Consider the following 16928-nt stretch of genomic DNA (forward strand, 5'->3'; position numbering starts at 1 on the left):
ATTTCATTGATAGGCCATTCATGTGCTATATTTGTATTAAGCTCTATTAATAACCTAAAATTTTCTGAATCATCTGTCTTACTAATCCATAATGATCCAGGAAATGTTTCTTCCTTTTTGCTTCTTCTCATATCTATAGTTGCACTATTATAATTAGTTCTACATAGTTTATAAGTGATCAGTTGTCTCAAGACTTTAGTTAGCATTAATTTTGTCAGAGACCTGGTCACACATTTGGTAATGCAGGTAATGCAAGAAACAACAATTTTATAAAATAGACAGGATCTAAATAATATAGCTAGTAGCATTAAAAGGACATAATACAGAATCAAGAGAAATGAAGCATAAACAATTTCAAAACAAAACAGAGCAAATTAAAACAATGATTAGTTTAACTAGTTGCAGTCTGTATCATAATAAACCACCAAATCCAGAGAGGATACAGCTGAAGAAGTCAAATTCTAGAGAAATTAGGTAGAGAGGAAAAGATGAATATTTCATCTTCATTTACAAATGTATACTTTATCAACTTGCTACAAGTTATACTTAACCTAAGAGGAAAGGTTTCCTCATATCAGGAAAACAAAGATTAAAAGCCAATATTTTGAACAAAAAGTCATAAGAATTATAAAACATATTCATCAGTTCATTCAGTCCCATATAATAAATTATTTTTGATCTTCATCTTTGTTAGCAGTTTATGAAGCCATTAGGTTTTCCATTAGTTTCTTATCCACCTCAGTGGTATTATCTAAAATTATCAGAAAACTGTATTTGTCAAAAAGTCCTTTCTATAAATCTGCTTGAAGATCTTCATTTCTGTAAATTATCAATAACTGTCTCTAAATAATAAAAGACTTAAAATGGCATGGTTAAAGACCTAATCACAATGTGATTGACAAAGAAATTTGGTTATTTCTGCAACATATAGCATTTTAAGATTACTAAAATATTACTGATAACATTATACCAGAACATATCCAATTTTAAGAATTTCATTCTAATCTTGGCCAGTCCTAACCATACATAAAACTCTTTTATCAGAGTCCCTTTTCCATAAGTCTTCTATAATTTCTTTTTTAACCTTCAGATTTTGTCCTATGCTTTCTCTTTCTCTTTTTCTAGGACAAAAATTACTTTCTTTCCCTTTAACAAACTGCATTTCCATTTCTTATACCTTGCTTTTTTCTTGATACACATATTTTCTTATTAATTTTAACAATTTTAGTTTTAATTACATATATTAATTAGAATTCTTAACCTCTAAAAATGTTAATTTCTAGTGAAAACTAAGAAGTAGCAATTATGAAGTGTGTTTTACATTAGCATTCTGTAGATTGGCAAACATAAATACTATTTATAAATTCTAAAAAAGTGCCTTCTTATTGAAAATTTCTACATGGCACCAAACATATTTAATAATAGTTTTAAATATCTTTAGATTCTGTGTAAAAGGAAGCCTAAGTTCAGAAATAATGTTTTGTCATTTTATTTTATTTGGTAATGATCTAGATATTCAATAAATTTTCATCTTTTAACTTAATTTAGCAAAATTCTAAAGTTTCAAGTTATCAAAAAGGTTTGGAGAAACTATTTTTTTAAAACATTTTTATTGGAGTATAATTGCTTTACAATAGTGTTTTACTTTCTGCTGTATAACAAAGTGAATCAGCTATATATATACATACATCCCCATATCTCCTCCCTCTTGCCTCTCCCTCCCACCCTCCCTATCCAACCCCTCTAGGAGGTGACAAAGCACTGAGCTGACCTCCCTGTGTTATGCGGCTGCTTCCCACTAGTTATCTATTTTACATTTGGTAGTATATATAAGTCTATGCCACTCTCTCACTTTGTCCCAGCTTAACCTTCCCCCTCTACATGTCCTCAAGTCCATTTTCTACGTCTGCATCTTTATTCCTGTCCTGCCCCTAGGTTCTTCAGAACCTTTTTTTTTTTTTTTTTAGATTCCATATATATGTGTTAGCATACGGTATTTGTTATTCTCTTTCTGACTAACTTCACTCTGTATGACAAACTCTAGGTCCATCCACCTCTCTACAAATAACTCAGTTTTGTTTCTTTTTATGGCTGAGTGATATTCCATTGTATATATGTGCCACATCTTCTTTATCCATTAATCTGTCGATGGACACTTAGGCTGTTTCCATGTCCTGGCTATTGTAAATAGAGCTGCAATGAATATTGTGGTACATGACACTTATTGAATTATGTCTTTCTCAGGGTATATGCCCTGTAGTGGGATTGCTGGGTCATATGGTAGTTCTATTTTTAGTTTTTTAAGGAACCTCCACACTCTTTTCCAAAGTGGCTGTATCAATTTACATTCCTACCAACAGTGCAAGAGGGTTCCCTTTTCTCCACACGCTCTCCAGCATTTATTGTTTGTAGATTTTTTGATGATGGCCATTCTGACTGGTGTGAGGTGATACCTCGTTGTAGTTTTGATTTGCATTGGAAAAACTATTTTTAAATAGACATACCATAAAACATAATTATTCTTGGTGAGTTCACCTAAAAACTCTCATCCCATTTACATTTATTTACTTTACTAGTTCCCAACTATAATGTCTAGGTTACCCATGATATTCCTGAGATATTAGACAAAGCAAACCATCATTCCAAGCAATTTTTCTTGCTGACAAATGTTTTAACAGAGATAACATGAGCTTATTTCACAGTAAATCAAGGTAGAATACAAGTTTTTTATTTAATGTTGATAACTCTAAAGACATAAAATCAACAACTTTAACTTTGCTTTTATTTACTAAAGATCAAACTTAGATCATATGAACTTGAAAAATATTTGGTTTAGTTTTTACTACGTCTAGAAATATTTAATTCATGAGTGCTTACTTGCAAGCCCACTAAACAGAGTCTTTTGTGAATTAGATTTTGGGTGAGGGAGGATTCCAGAAGTTTGTACTTTTTAAAAGGCCTTTTTTCCCTCTTTTTTTTGGTTTGTTTGTTTGCTTTGTTTTGTTTTAGGTTCTACCTGATTGATTTAATTAGGCTCAGTTTCAGCTAATTGTGGGCTATATTTACATTTCTGAATTGTAGAGTTTGCAAGACAAAGTCATTCACTTTTAATTCCCCAAAGAACTGGACTACCACTTAAATGATATCAAAAGACTGATCTGCCCAACTACATTTTATTTAATTTGCTTATTGATATCAGCAAGAGAATTTCCAACTAAAATGGACATCAAAAATTTTTTATGTTCTAGAACTTCAGGGTTCAATGTTTCATTCTTTCAGAAAGTTTGAACAAGGAGTTCAGCAAAGGCCCTCTTTCTGAATGTATAAGACGAACTTACCCTAAGGGTAAAAGTCTTCATTATTGTTTCTTTAGCCCCAGAAAATTAACCCCCAGTTTTTTACCTCACATTGTATGGGCTCAGATAACACTAAGGGAACCAATATTCCCCTTAGCGTGCTTAATAAACATTGCCTGAGGGGCAGATTTATATGCCCTGATTTAAATTACCAGGCAGGGGAAGCATCCGCTACTGAGATATAATGTCTATCCCTACAATATAATCAGGCAAAAGAGATGCAACCATCTTACATAAAGCCTGTTCAAACATATTTTTTTTTAATAAACTTCATCCCAATTTCATCAACTATTATACATTTAACCTAAGCATCCATTAGGGCCCCATCAACAAGTCTCAGAGGAATCCCAGAAACTTTTCCTTTTTATCCCACATCCATTTTATCCATTCCTGTATAAAAGATTTTGGGGTCCCCAGTGAATAGTCAAGCCAAAGAACCCAGGCCCTTTAATCAATCTTTAACTTGATTAATTGGCCTATCTCTTGCCCAAAGCAATTGATAATTCTTTTCTCAGTGTATTGTTTCTTTATTTTTTTCCTTTCCAGCCCTTCAAATTTCTCCAAACTGGGATAATTAGAGCAGACTTGTCTGGGGTCCATTAATGTTGTGGAGACCAATGTAGGGTCCTTTTGGCTCATCCAATCTTAGGTAGCGCTATATCAAAACCTTTGTTTTAATCCCATCAATGTACATTTTATCTCATTTCTTAATAAGTATCTAAAGATTTCCATCCTCCTGGGACCAATCCCATGACTTTCCCCTTAATAACCTATTCTATTCATTTGTTAACCTAATTAGCTTAATGGTTTTATTAGTATCTGTAAGAACCATTAAGGGGAAGCTAAGCACAGTCTTAAAGGTAGCCATTATATTTCTTTATATCTACTTTTTAAGTAGATCTTTCTACAGGTACCAAATAAAGCAGCTGCCTATGATGAGAGTTCTCTAAATATTTACTAATTTAGAATTTTTTTTCCAATTTAAAGGATTCATCTTTTGTAAGTCTATTGACAAGTAGGATCTTAAGAGTGACTCAAACCAACAAGACACAAGAGGTGTCCCCACAAGAGAGTGCAAAGGATGTTGCTTTAGTGTTGTAATACTTATTTGAATCATTCCAACTTACACTTCCACACTTATGCTTTACTTTGAATTTAGAATGGAAATGCCAAAGCATATTTTAAATACAAGAGAATGATTTTAGCATGAAATATGTTCCCAGCACTGTGTTAGACACCAGTTTTCTTAACCAGTAAAATTTTGTTGTTGAACTAAACAATTACATGTATTAAATGTCTTTAATCTATGTTTTCAATTTTGTCTCAAGACTTCCTTAATACATGTTCTCTGATAGGACTTTGTTGTTTGAAATGCTATTATGCAAAACAAAGCAGTCTTAAATGACCACAACGGGTTATAAAATCTGTATCTCACATCAAGAGAGACAAGATAAAGAGAACAGTATCATTAAAGCAATATTTCAATGAGAAGAGTTATCATTCTTCCTTTCTGATCAATAATGCTTTCAAACTATATTCCAGCCTCTTGCTTTTTGATACCTCAAACCCTCATTCTGCTAATATTTTAATATCATTTCCTTTGCTATATCAGCTGAAAAAAATGCACAACCTAAATGTTGAGAATTGTATTTTATTTGGTGGACAAAACTGAGGACTTAAGCCTGGGATACAGCATCTCAGATAGCCCTGAGAAACTGTTCCAAAGAGGTAAGGGAGGAGCCAGGATATGTAGGAATTTTTGTAACAAAGACAAGGTAGTCAAAACATAAAGATTACTGTTAATTAAGGAAAACCAGATATCTCAAATTTATCACTTTTCTATATATGGAAAGATGCGAGTGTCTGGGCTCACTGAAATCATTCATGTGATAGGCACCTCAGCTATCTGGGTCAGTATCCTGTGCTTTCTTATCCTGGGTCTCCTCAGGGTGCACTATCAGGGGTGGCTGCAGCAGTTGACTGCTAAATGACAGGCATCCTGTTTCTATCCTGAGTTCCCTCAGGGCTTACCATTAGGGCAGCTGTAATGTGGTGGCTTGATGGCTGCAACATCCTTTGTTTACTGATATGGTAGGCAACATTTTTTCATTGACAGCTACTACCTATAATATAATTAAATGTATCCAGGTCAACCAAAGCCATCTCATTCCATTTGGTTGTATCTTTCAACTAGCCCTAAAACTATGTTATTTGGGGGGAAATATAACTAAAAACAAAATATCCTGTGAACTCAGAAAATTGAGTCAAAAAAAAAAGTCCACATAAGTAGAAAACAGTTTTATTATTGAATAAACATTGAACCAGATTGTTAGGCACATCACTGGCAACCCACTAAGAGATTTCAAAGACAGGAATAAATCTTACCTTTTTATATACTCAGGCAGATACATTCCATTACTTACTTAGTCTCAACATAAACAATAACCAGTCCTCAAGTAACAAGACAGAGTATCATTTATTACACATACTTTATCATAGATTCATTCAGTAATTAGGGTTTTGTTGAGTAATTAAGGTGTTTGTTAATTGGATTTATCCACAGGAAAAATAAACCTCTCATATCTCTGTGACAGGAGATAGATTAGCAACTTGGTGGGATGCACTCATGGAAGTTAGGTTCTTACCAGTCCACAGACTGGGAGATCAAAGAACTATCTTCCTTGATGATTGCATTTCAAAGTGATGGTCTCCAGATCCCTGAGAAAGACATTCCTGAGACATTAAAATAGTAAAGTCTTATTTACCTTTTAAAAAGATTTACATACATTTTAAGGAGACTGAGAAAGAACTTACAAGTTTTCCAAAGTAAATAGTCTAAGAAAAGGATGAATCCCTTACAATAGATTTCAGCCTCTTATTTTAAATTAGTATTTGCCCTTACACTACTATATTAGTCAAGGTTCTCCAGAGAAACACAAGCAATAGAATATTGGTTCATGCAATTATGGAGGATGAGAAGTCCCAAGAGCTTCTGTCAGCAAGCTAGAGCCCCAGGAGAGCTGACAATGTAGTTATAATTACAGTCCAAAGGCCTGAGAGCGAGGAAAGCTGATAATGTATTTCCAGGCTGAAAGCTCAAAAGCTCCAGATTTAAGAAGAGTTGATGTTTTAGTTGGAGCTGAAGGCAGAATAAGATCTATGTCCATGTTCCAGCTCAAGACAGTCAGCCAGGTATAGTTCCCTCTTAGTCACAGGAGGGTCAGCCTTTTTGTTCTGTTCAGGACTTTAACTGATTGGATGGGGACAGGGGCAATCTGCTTACTCAGTCTATTTGTTCAAATGTTAATTTCATCCAAAACAGTCTTACAGAAATGAACTGAATAATGTTTGACCAAGCATCTAGGTACTTCCTGGACCAGTCAAATTGATACACTAAATTAAGTATCACAATGATCATGTTGAGTATCAAATAAAGTACCCAAACCCAACACTTCCTTATTACCTTAAGAAAAGATGATTATTTTTACTCTCAGAGACTCTGGTTTTCATGTTAGCACAGCACATTAGCTGTCACTGAAAAGAGTGGATAATATTTTGAATAACCATTGTAAGAAGCACAAAGCCTAACACTAGTGTCAACAACAATTGGCACTTGCCATCTACTTCTACAAGGTTTAATCATGTGCTGCTGCAGCTGCTGATTTTCAACACCCTCCTGAAAGGAGTTCAGGGTGGAGAGCTGAAATGAGGCACTCTGTGCTCTGGGAAAAACTGGCAGAACAGGTCTTCAGATAGTTAAATATTTTCAGGAACCGATTTTATGAGCCCAATTCTTGTATCTCCTCATATCTAGAAAAACACTAAAATCCTTCATGGTGATGACTGCTCCTTGTGACTAGCAGAAACCTTCTGCAAGAAAATATTGTCTTGATTGCAAGTACTCCCCCTTCACCAAAATCACATATATACTGACCTCCCTCCGGCCACCTCTTTGCCAGAGCTGAGATGCTGTCTCCCGGTCTGCAGTCCTCATTTTGACCCAAATAAAACTTAACTCACAACTAACACATTGTGCATTTTTTTAAGTCGACACTAGTAATGCAAAAAAAAAACAAAACCAAATTTTCCCACTTGGTATATGATATGAAGTCTACCCTTTCTTTCCCAATCTTAAACTACAAATTTTTAAGAGAAATAATACAATGACTCTGCTTATAATCCTATAAAATCAAACTTTTTTTTTTAGTTTCTGCTTTAAAACAAAGTGAATCAGTCATATATATACATCTGTTCCCACATCCCTTCCCTCTTGCATCTCCCTCCCTCCCACACTCCCTATTCCACTACTACAGGCGGTCACAAAGCACCGAGCTGATCTCCCTGTGCTATGCGACTGCTTCCCACTATCTATCTACCTTACGTTTGGTACTGTATATATGTCCATGCCTCTCTTTCGCTTTGTCACAGCTTACACTTCCCCCTCCCCATATCCTCAAGTCCATTCTCAAGTAGGTCTGTGTCTTTATTCTTGCTTTACCCCTAGGTTCTTCATGACACTTTTTTTTTTAATTCCATATATATGTGTTACCATACGGTATTTGTCTTTCTCTTTCTGACTTACTTCACTCTGTATGACAGACTCTAGCTCTATCCACCTCATTACAAATAGCTCAGTTTCGTTTCTTTTTATGGCTGAGTAATATTCCATTGTATATATGTGCCACATCTTCTTTATCCATTCATCCGATGATGGACACTTAGGTTGTTTCCATCTCTGGCCTACTGTGAACAGAGCTGCAATGACTATTTTGGTACATGTCTCTTTTTGAATTATGGTTTTCTCAGGATATATGCCTAGTAGTGGGATTGCTGGGTCATATGGTAGTTCTATTTTTAGTTTTTTAAGGAACCTCCATACTGTTCTCCATAGTGGCTGTACCAATTCACATTCCCACCAGCAGTGCAAGAATGTTCCCTTTTCTCCACACCCTCTCCAGCATTTATTATTTCTAGACATTTTCATGATGGCCATTCTGACTGGTGTGAGATGATATCTCATTGTAGTTTTGATTTACATTTCTCTAATGATTAATGATGTTGAGCATTCTTTCATGTGTTTGTTGGCAGTCTGTATATCTTCTTTGGAGAAATGTCTATTTAAGTCTTCTGCCCATTTTTGGATTGGGTTGTTTGTTTTTTGGCTATTAAGCTGCATGAGCTGCTTATAAATTTTAGAGATTAATCCTTTGTCAGCTGCTTCATTTGCAAATATTTTCTCCCATTCTGAGGGTTGTCTTTTGGTCTTCTTTATGGTTTCCTTTGCTGTACAAAAGCTTTGAAGTTTCATTAGGTCCCATTTGTTTATCTTTGTTTTTATTTCCATTTCTCTAGGAGGTGGGTCCAAAAGGATCTTGCTGTGATTTATGTCATAGAGTGTTCTGCCTATGTTTTCCTCTAAGATTTTGATAGTTTCTGACTTACATTTAGGTGTGTAATCCATTTTGAGCTTATTTTTGTGTATGGTGTTAGGGAATGATCTAATCTCATATTTTACATGTCCCTGTCCAGTTTTCACAGCACCACTTATTGAAGAGGTGGTCTTTTCTCCACTGTACATTCCTGCCTCCTTTATCAAAGATAAGTTGACCATATGGGCGTGGGTTTATCTCTGGGCTTTCTATCCTGTTCCATTCATCTATCTTTCTGTTTTTGTGCCAGTACCACACTGTCTTGATTACTGTAACTTTGTAGTATAATCTGAAGTCAGGGAGCCTGATTCCTCCAGCTCCGTTTTTCGTTCCCAAGATTGCTTAGGCTATTCGGGGTCTTTTGTTTTTCCAAACAAATTTTGAAATTTTTTGTTCTAGTTCTGTGAAAAATGCCAGTGGTAGTTTGATAGGGATTGCATTGAATCCGTAGATTGCTTTGGGTAGTAGAGTCATTTTCACAATATTGATTCTTACAGTCCAGGAGCATGGTATATCTCTCCATATATTTGTATCATCTTTAATTTCTTTCATCAGTGTCTTATAATTTTCTGCATACAGGTCTTTTGTCTCCTTAGGTAGGTTTATTCCTAGATATTTTATTCTTTTTGTTGCAATGGTAAATGGGAGTGTTTTCTTGATTTCATTTTCAGATTTTTCATCATTAGTGTACAGGAATGCCAGAGATTTCTGTACATTACTTTTGTATCCTGCTACTTTACCAAATTCATTGATTAGCTCTAGTAGATTTCTGGTAGCATCTTTAGGTTTCTCTATGTATAGTATCATGTTATCTGCAAACAGTGACAGCTTTACTTCTTCTTTTCCCATTTGGATTCCTTTTATTTCCTTTTCTTCTCGGATTGCTGTTGCTAAAACTTCCAAAACTAAGTTGAATAAGAGTGGTGAGAGTGGGCCGCCCTGTCTTGTTCCTGATCTTAGTGGAAATGGTTTCAGTTTTTCACCATTGAGGCCAATGTTGGCTGTGGGTTTGTCATATATGGCCTTTATTATGTTGAGGAAAGATCCCTCTATGCCTACTTTCTGGAGGGTTTTTACCATAAATAGGTGTTGAATTTTGTCGAAAGCTTTCTCTGCATCTATTGAGATGATCACATGGTTTTTCTTCTTCAATTTGTTAATATGGTGTATCACATTGATTGATTTGTGTATATTGAAGAATCCTTCCATTCCTGGAATAAACCCCACTTGATCATAGTGTATGATCCTTTCAATGTGCTGTTGGATTCTGTTTGCTAGTATTTTGTTGAGGATTTTTGCATCTATGTTCCTCAGTGATATTGGCCTGTAGTTGTCTTTCTTTGTGACATCCTTGCCTGGTTTTGGTATCAAGGTGAAGGTGGCCTTGTAGAATGAGTTTGGGAGTGCTCCTCCCTCTGCTATATTTTGGAAGAGTTTGAGAAGGATAGGTGTTAGCTCTTCTCTAAATGTTTGATAGAATTCGCCTGTGAAGCCATCTGGTCTTGAGCTTTAGTTTGTTGGAAGATTTTTAATCACAGTTTCAATTTCAGTGCTTGTGATTGGTCTATTCTTAGTTTCTATTTCTTCCTGATTCAGTCTTGGCAGGTTGTGCATTTCTAAGACTTTGTCCATTTCTTCCATGTTGTCCATTTTATTGGCATAGAGTTTCTTGTAGTAATCTCTCATGATCTTTTGTATTTCTGTAGTGTCAATTGGTACTTCTCCTTTTTCATTTCTAATTCTATTGATTTGAGTCTTCTCCCTTTTTTTCTTGATGAGTCTGGCTAATGGTTTGTCAATTTTGTTTATCTTCTCAAAAAACCAGCTTTTAGTTTTATTGATCGTTTCTATCATTTCCTTTATTTCTTTTTCGTTTATTTCTGATCTGACCTTTATGATTTCTTTCCTTCTGCTAACTTTGGGGGTTTTTTGTTCTTCATTCTCTAATTGCTTTAATTGCAGGGTCAGGTTGTTTACTTGAGTTGTTTCCTGTTTCTTAAGGTGGGATTGTATTGCTATAAACTTCCCCTTTAGAACTGCTTTTGCTGCGTCCCATAGGTTTTGGGCCGTCGTGTCTCCATTGTCATTTGTTTCTAGGTATTTTTTAATTTCCCCTTTGATTTCTTCAACGATCACTTCGTTATTGAGTAGTGTATTGTTTAGCCTCCATGTGTTTGTATTTTTTACCGATCTTTTCCTTTAATTGATGTCTAGTCTCATAGCATTGTGGTCGGAAAAGATACTTGATACAATTTCAATTTTCTTAAATTTACCAAGGCTTGATTTGTGACCCAAGATATGATCTATCCTGGAGAATGTTCCATGAGTACTTGAGAAAAATGTGTATTCCATTGTTTTTTGATGTAATGTCCTATAAATATCCATTAAGTCCATCTTGTTTAATGTATCATTTAAAGCTTGTGTTTCCTTATTTATTTTCATTTTGGATGATTTGTCCATTGATGAAAGTGGGGTGTTTAAGTCCCCTACTATGAGTGTGTTACTGTCGATTTCCCCTTTTATGGCTTTTAGTATTTGCCTTATGTATTGAGGTGCTCCTATGTTGGGTGCATAAATATTTACAATTGTTATAACTTCTTCTTGGATCGATCCCTTTATCATTATGTAGTGTCCTTCTTTGTCTCTTCTAGTAGTCTTTATTTTAAAGTCTATTTCGTCTGATATAAGAATTGCTACTCCAGCTTTCTTTTGATTTCCATTTGCATGGAATATCTTTTCCCATCCCCTTACTTTCAATCTGTATGTGTCTCTAGGTCTGAAATGGGTCTCTTGTAGACAGCATATATGTGGGTCTTGTTTTTGTATCCACTCCGCCAATCTGTGTCTTTTGGTGGGAGCATTTATTCCATTTACATTTAAGGTAATTATTGATATATATGTTTCTATTCCCATTTCCTTAATTGCTTTGGGTTTGTTATTGTAGGTATATTCCTTCTGTTTTGTTTCTTGCCTAGAGAAGTTCCTTTAGCATTTTTTGTAAAGCTGGTTTGGTGGTGCTGAACTCTCTCAGGTTTTGCTTGTCTGTAAACGTTTTAATGTCTCCATCAAATCTGAATGAGATCCTTGCTGGGTAGAGTAATCTTGGTTGCAAGTTTCTCTCCTTCATCACTTTAAATATGTCCTGCCACTCCCTTCTGGCTTGTAGAATTTCTGCTGAAAGATCAGCTGTTAACCTGATGGGGATTCCCTTGTGTGTTATTTGTTATTTTTCTCTTGCTGCTTTTAATATGATTTCATTGTGTTTAATTTTTTGACAGTTTGATTAATATGTGTCTTTGCATATTTCTCCTTGGATTTATTCTGTATGGGACTCTCTTTGCCTCCTGGACTTGATTAACTATTTCCTTTCCCAAATTAGGGAAGTTTTCAACTATAATCTCTTCAAATATTTTCTCAGTCCCTTTCTTTTTCTCTTCTTCTTCTGGAACCCCTATAATTTGAATATTGGTGTGTTTAATGTTGTCCCTGAGGTCTCTGAGACTGTCCTCTGTTCTTTTCATTCTTTTTTCTTTATTTTGCTCTGCATCAGTTATTTCCACTATTTTATCTTCCACCTCACTTATCCGTTCTTCTGCCTCAGTTATTTTGCTACTGATCCTATCTAGAGTATTTTTCGTTTCATTTATTGTGTTTTTAATCAATGCTTGATTCATCTTTAGTTCTTCTAGGTCCTTGTTAACTGTTTCTTGCATTTTGTCTATTCTATTTCCAAGATTTTGGATGTTGGAAATAGAATCTTGGATCATCTTTACTATCATTATTCTGAATAATTTTTCAGGTAGACTGCCTATTACCTCTTCATTTGTTAGGTCTGGTACGTTTTTATCTTGCTCCTTCACCTGCTGTGTGTTTTTCTGTCTTCTCATTTTGCTTTCTTACTGTTTTTGGGGTATCCTTTTTGCAGGCTGCAGATTCATAGTTCCCATTGTTTTTGGTGTCTGTCCCCAGTGGCTAAGGTTGTTTCAGTAGGTTGTGTAGGCTTTCTTGTCGGGGGAGGGACTAGTGCCTGTGTTCTGGTGGTTGAGGCTCGATCTTGTCTTTCTGGTGGACAGGTCCACGTCTAGTGGTGTGTTTTGGGGTGCCTGTGGCCTTATTATGTTTTTAGGCAGCCTCTCTGCTAACGGGTGGGGTTGTGTTCCTGTCTTGCTAGTTGCTTGGCATAGGGTGACCAGCACTGTAGCTTGCTGGTCGTTGACTGAGGCTGGGTGCTGGTGTTGAGATGGAGATCTCTGGGAGATTTTCACCGCTTGATATTATGTGGAACTTTGAGGTCTCTTGTGGACCCGTGTCCTGAAGTTCGCTGTCCCACTTCAGAGGCACAACACTGACTCCTGGCTGAAGCACCAAGAGCCTTTCATTTACCCAGCTCAGAATAAAAGGGAGAAAAAGTAGAAGGAAAGAATTAGTAGAAGAAAGAAAGAGAGAGAGAAAGAAAGGAAGAAGGAAAGAAAGTAAGGAAGGAAGAAAGAAAGTAAGGAAGGAAGAAAGAAAGTAAGGAAGGAAGGAAGGAAGGAAGAAAGAAAGAAAGAAAGAAAGAAAGAAAGAAAGAAAGAAAGGAGGGAGGGAGGGAGGAAGGAAATAAAATGAGTGAAAGGAAAAAGTGAGGGGGGGAGGAAGGAAAGAAAAAGAGTGAAAGGAAAAGGGAGGGAGGGAGGGAGGGGGGAAAGAAAAAGAATGAGTGAAAGGAAGAAGGGAGGGAGGGAGGAAGGAAAGAAAGAAAGGAAGAAAAAAAGAAAGAAAGAAAGAAGGAAAGAAATACAGGAGGGAGGGAGGGAGGAAAGAAATAGAGAAAGAAAGAAAGGAGGGGCGGAGGGAGGAAGGGAAGGTAGGAAAAAAAGAAAGAGAGAAGATAAAGTAAAATAGAATAACTTATAAAATATAGTAGCGTTATTAAAATTAAAAAGTAATTATTGAAAAAAAACGGACAGATAGAACCCTGGGAAATATGGTGGAAGCAAAGCTATACAGAGAAAATCTCACACAGAAGCATACACATACACATTCACAAAAAGATAACAGGGGGAAAAATCGAAAAACTTGCTCTTAAAGTCCACCTCCTCAATTTGGGATAATTCGTTGTAAAAAGAGGAAAAGGGGAAAAAGTGTGAAATCTTGCTCTCAAAGTCCACCTCCTTAATTTGGGATCATTCGTTGTAAAAAGAAGAAAATGCGGAAAAAATCTTAAATCTTGTCCTCAAAGTCCACCTCCTCAATTTGGGATGATTCGCTGTCCATTCATGCACTCCACAGATGCAGGGAACATCAAGCGGACCGTGGAGCTTTAACCCGCTGCCTCCGAGGCTGCACGGAGAGATTTCCCTGTCTCTTCTCTGCTCTCACAGTTCCCGGGTCTCAGCCTTGGACCTGGCCCCGCCTCTGCACGTAGGTCACCGGAGGGCATCCGTTCTTCGCTCAGACAGGACTGGTTTAAAGGAGCCGCTGATTCGGGGGCTCTGTCTCACTGAGGCCGAGGGGAGGGAGGGGCACGCAGTGTGGGGCGGGCCTGTGGCGGCAGAGGCCAGCGTGACGTTGCACCAGCCCGAGGCACTCCGTGTGCTTTCCCGGGTAAGCCGTCCCTGGGTCCCGGGACCCCGGCAGTGGCGGGCTGCACAGGCTCCCCGTAAGGGGGAGTGGACAGTGACCTGCGCTCACACACAGGCCTTGTGGCTGTGGCAGCAACAGCCCCAGCGTCCCACGCCCGTCTCCGGGGTCCGCGCCTTTAGCCACGGCTCGCGCCCGTCTTTGGAGCTTCTTTAAACAGCGCTCTTAATGCCCTCTCCTTGCGCACCAGGAAACAAAAGGGAAGAAAAAGTCTCTTGCTTCTTCGGCAGCTCCAGACCCTTTCCCCGGACTCCCTCCGGGCTAGCCATGGTGCACTAACCCCTTCAGGCTCTCTTCCTGCCGCCAGCCCCAGTCCTCTCCCTGTGCTCTGACTGAAACCCGATACCCGAGCCTCAGCTCCCAGCCCCGCCTGCCCCGGCGGCCGAGCAGACAAGTCTCTCGGGCTGGTGTGTGCCTGAGGGCACCGATCCTCTGTGCCGGAATCTCTCCGCTTTGCCCTCCACACCCCTGTTGCTGTGCTCTCCTCCGCTACTCCAAAGCTTTCCCCCTCCGCCACCCGCAGTCTCCACCCAGGAAGGGGCTTCTAGTGTGTGGAAACCTTTCCTCCTTCATGGCTCCCTCCCACTGGTGCAGGTCCCGTCCCTATCCTTTTGTCTCTGTTTATTCTTTTTTCTCTTGCCCTACCCAGGTATGTGGGGAGTTTCCTGCCTTTTGGGGGGTCTGAGGTCTTCTGTCAGCATTCAGTAGGTGTTCTGTAGGGGTTGTTCCACGTGTAGATGAATTTCTGATGTATCTGTGGGCAGGAAGGTGATCTACGTGTCTTACTCTTCCGCCATCTTCCTCCGTCCCCCAAACTATTTAATTTTGATTTAGCTTTCACTTTCGCTTTACACTCTGTGCCACCATTTTAAGCTTCATTTTGAACAACTCCAGCAACACATCGTTGGTAATTCAGGAAGTCAAAAATTTCATTCCATCCTAATTTTGTTGATGTATTTCTTTAAGTTTTATCCCATATTCTGTGCTCTAATTAACTTGAGCACTTTGTTGCCCACATGATTTGCACATTCACATCTCTTTTATTTCTCTTAAGTCAGTCATCACAACTGGAAATGCTCTTACTTCTGTAATTTTGCTTTTCATCATATTTATTCTGCAGTGTTTATCTCCTTAAATTTTGAAACAATCTTTCACCTGGGAATATATCTCTAATCTTTTGAATATGGTAAATACTTCCCTTACAATATTTGTCATATTCACCTTTTTCTGTCAAACTTGTGTTCATATGTTCTTTCTCCAAAATTTTGTAAATTCATAGACAGCAGGCTGTATTTTTTCTGTTTTTCACAGTCCCCAGCGGTGTACCTTCAGTTATGTGTTAAATAAATGAATCGGTGTATTGATAGTGATCTCAGGTGGGCTAGGCCTGCAGCGGCTTGAAGCAGGATCTCAGTTCCCTGACCAGAGACTTAAGCCAGGCTGCAACAGAGAGAGCGCTGAATCCTAACCACTAGACTCCTAACCACTATATTACAGTGGCTAGCTTCAAGGCCCTGGCTTGTGTGCTTTGAAGAAATGAACTTCAACAAAGAGATAGAAAGTAGTGAAACAAATGAAGTGTTTATTAGGAGGAAAAAAGTACATGTGAATAGACACACATGGGCAGGTTCAGAAAAGAGTCACATCTTCGTGATAGTTTAAATCACTTATATGAGGCAGTCCTTCTGAATTTCCTCTTGCTAATCATCTTGCTTTGCTTGGCTCTGAGTCCATATTTGGTTTAATTCAGGGTCCTCCCCTGTGTGCAGGTGCATCACTTAGCCAAAATGGATTCTAGGGCAGAGGCCTATGGGAAGGTTGGCACTACCTATAATAGGGTGGCATCCCTTCCCTTTTTGACCCCCAAGGACCCTTTCTGCACATGTGTAGTTGGGACCTCAAGAATGAGAAATATGTGGTCTCTTTATCTGGGAAGGACTCAGCTCCACCTTGTTACTGCCATTATCTTTATCTTGGAGTATCTGTCCACAGGGGACAGAATCCAGCTGCTCAGCCTGTGGCCCATCTATCTCCTGTCTCAATAGCTATATGTAAGGCACTTTGACATAACTTCTTTCTGCCTCTGCAAATATCTTGAATGCAGGTATTTCTCACAAAAGAATTATACTATAAAGAAAAGTAATTATTATCATAGTTAAGTTCAGAGACATTAACATCAAAATAGTCCTTTTTAAAAACATTATTATGGAGGAAAAAGTGAGTAAGAGTTTTACTGCCTTTATTAAGCTTAACTATGCTTAGTGAATTTTGTTAATAACTAAAAATGGATTTTGATAGTAAAATGGCAGAATTATTTTTTGACATGAATTGATCACTATATGCCTTGGGACTGGAAAGCAGTTTGTTGGACATAGATTGGGAGGTGAAAATCTTATTATTATCATCATCATAATGAAGTGTAAGTGCCAGTTAAGGGAAGTTGGGGAAATCAACAACTTAAAAGAATCTCCCCCAAAGCAACTGATTTTCTACCTGTAATTTTTTTCTATCATAAGTTTCA

The sequence above is a fragment of the Mesoplodon bidens genome (genome assembly GCF_964165515.1).
Source record: "Mesoplodon bidens genome assembly, chromosome: 17".
Lineage (NCBI taxonomy): Eukaryota > Metazoa > Chordata > Mammalia > Artiodactyla > Ziphiidae > Mesoplodon > Mesoplodon bidens.